Raw genomic sequence first — 3,302 nt, 5'->3', positions numbered from 1 at the left:
ACGGAACTCATGGCCAATAGCTCTATAGCTCATGCCTGAATGAAGCTTATCTAACATACATTTTTTTCTCCATAAGACACATCACAGCCTCTTGTGCTTGGGAACACTAGACAGTACTTCAGCAGTACACTTGGGAGCTATTTTAAACAGTAAAATGACCAACAAAAAGCACAAAAATACACACACAAAAAAAGTAACACTAAATAGATACTTGCTTACAGTAGGAGAGCTGAAACAAAAAGTAAAGCTAAGAATGTGTGAAACAAGCAACTTAAAATTGTTGCCATCCTGCAAATGTACATGTCCTTCAATAAGAAAGTACAAGTACTGATTTGTGATTACAGATAAATTTTAGTGAGTAGGCACATTTGAAAACATTGAATACACAAATAATGAGAATCAACTATATTTCCAAATCATATATCTGATAAAGAATTTGAATCAAAGATATATAAACTCTTACAATTCATTAGTAAAAATACAAATAATCCAATTGAAAAAGGGCAAAAATTTGAATAGACAATTTTATAAAAGAGAATTTCAACTGACCAATAAGCACACAAAAAGCTGCTCACCTTTAGCCATCAGGGAAATAGAAATCAAACCCACAATGAGATGCCACGTTGCACCCATTAGGATGGCTATAATAAAAAAGAATCCAATAATAACAAGTGTTGGCAAGCACAAGAGGAAACTGGAAGCCTCATACACTGCTGATGGGAATGTAAACTTGGACAGCCATTTGGACAACAGTCTGGTAATTCCTTAAACAACTGAATGTAGTTACCATATGACTTAGCAATTGTACTCCTAGGTATAAACACTCTGCTTGCATCCCTCTCACGAACACATTAAAATTACAACTAAATTACAGAACAACCATCATTGAGGATGGCCTGAAGTATAGCTGAACACAAGTCCTTATAACTAAGAAAAGATAGAAGGAGCCAACTGGAGACTGGTAACAGGGGCAGAGGTAAAGAACTAGCTGGTCCCATACCAACACGTGACAGTTAAAAATAGGGAGGGATATCTCAGCAGCAGAGGTTCCCCCTAAGAAGTGTGGGTCCCAGCCCCACACCAGAATCCCCAGCCCAGGTTTCCAGTGACAGAAAGAGAATTCCCTACAAATTCTGGTTATGAAAACCAGCAGACATTGTAGCTGAGTAAAACAGAGTGTGGCTAGAGTCCCAGGGGTTCCTTTTAAAGGGCCCACACACAGACTTATTTACGAATAAACTAACTTACTCTGAGTTTCTTTGCTAAGACAGCAACTCAGAAGGCACCAGGAACATGTGGAGGAGAACTGTATTGTCGGGCTTTAGAGAGAGGGCTGGAGGAGCAGCTTAGACAGAAGTGCTAGCAGAAGCTATTGTTCTTTTGTTGAGCATTCCACCCAACAAAGTGCAGATTCAGGCCATGCCATATTGGAGTCTCCATCAACCTAGTTAACAACTTTCACCCTGACCTGGTGATTCCATGAGACCCCGTCACACAAAACACGTGGGCCCACCCAAGTTGCTTCCATTGGCTTTTTCATAAATGGCCTGTCTTGGCTCACATTGCGGACTCTCCTAAAATCTCTCAAAGGTTTATAAACCTCAAATAAGCAACATCTTGTCTCAGCAAACCCCATATCTCTTGCTAAGCAGCACCAAGCCCAACACTACCAGAAGACAGCTTTGGATCACAACTTAATCCCTGCAAAAAAAAAGTCCAAGCCCAAGCAAAGTGGCAACAATCTTCAGGTCACTATGTACCTCATATCAAGTGGCCCCAGGCAGGGCACAGACAATAGCTGACCTTGGCCTGCAACAGAGCCCCTCCTAAGAAGACCCAGATCCAAACACACCCAGTGGCCAGCTTCAGACCACACCAAAGCACCATCCAACCACCTCCACAAATGACACACAAAGGGCAGAATGGGCAGGCACCAGAACCCTACTAAAGTGAATGCTGCTCTGTAGGTTTAGTCCCTGCACAACCAGTCCTCGCAGCAAATCAGCCTCAGGGTCAATCTATCCACTGATGTGCAAACAGTAACCACGGCTCAACTATAACAGGAGGGTACACACAAGCCACACAAGGAATGCACATGACCATCCAGCTCAGGCGACCAGGGAGTCTGTGCCACTGGGCCCCATAGGACACCCACTACATAAGACCACTCTGTCTGTGGATTAGATAGCAGCCCTAACTGATACACAGAAACAAACACAGGGAGGCAGCCAAAATGGGGAGGCAAAGAAACATGTCCCAAATGAAAGAAAAGAACAAAACTCCAGAAAAAGAACTAAACAGAATGGAGACAAGCACTCTACCAGACTGAGTTCAAAACTTCAGTAATAAGGATATTCAATGACCACAAGGAGAACTTTAACAAAGAGATAGGTAACATAAAAATGGAGATAGAAAACACAAAAAAGAACCAGTCGGAAATAAAGAATACAATAACACAAATGAAGAACACCTTAGAGGGAATCAACAATAGATTAGATAAAGCAGAGAATCGAATCAGTGATTTGGAAGATAAAGTATCAGAAAACACCCAATCAGAACAGTAAAACAACAAAGAATCCATGAAAATGTAAATAGTTAAAGAAACCTCTGGGACAACAACTAGTATGACAACATTCACATCAGAGGGGTACCAGAAAGAAAAGAGAGATAGCAAGGGATTGAAAATCTATTTGAAGAAATAATGACAGAAAACTTCCCTAACCTGGGGGAGAAAAGCGACATACAAGCCCAGGAAGCATACAGAGTCCAAGAAAGATAAACCCAAAAAAGGCTCACACCAAAATATATCATAATTAAAATGCCAAAGGTTAAAGACAAAGAGAGAATCTTAAAAGCAGCAAGAGAAAAGTAGTTAGTGACCTACAAGGGAGTTCCCATTAGACAATCAGCTGATTTCTCAACAGAAATTTTACAGGCCAAAGTGATGAAAAGCAAGGACCTACAACCAACATTACTCTACCCAGCAAAGATTTCATTTACAATCAAAGGACAGATAAAGAGCTCCCCAGACAAGAAAAAGTTAAAGGAGTTCATCACCATCAACCAGTATTTCAATGAATGTTACGGGGACTTCTTCAAGAGAGACAAAAAAAATTTAAAAAGATAAAAAATATGAATAATAAAATGGCAATAGCTACCTATCCATCAACAATTACTTTCAATGTAAATTGATTAAATGCTCCAATCAAAAGACACAGGGTGGCTCAATGGATAAGAAAACAAAACCCTTACATAGGCTGCCTGCAAGAGACTCACTTCAGATCAAAAGATACACACAGACT

The sequence above is a fragment of the Rhinolophus hipposideros genome, assembly GCF_964194185.1.
Source record: "Rhinolophus hipposideros genome assembly, chromosome: 11".
Taxonomy (NCBI): domain Eukaryota; kingdom Metazoa; phylum Chordata; class Mammalia; order Chiroptera; family Rhinolophidae; genus Rhinolophus; species Rhinolophus hipposideros.
Note: the sequence above shows the minus strand (reverse complement) of the source record.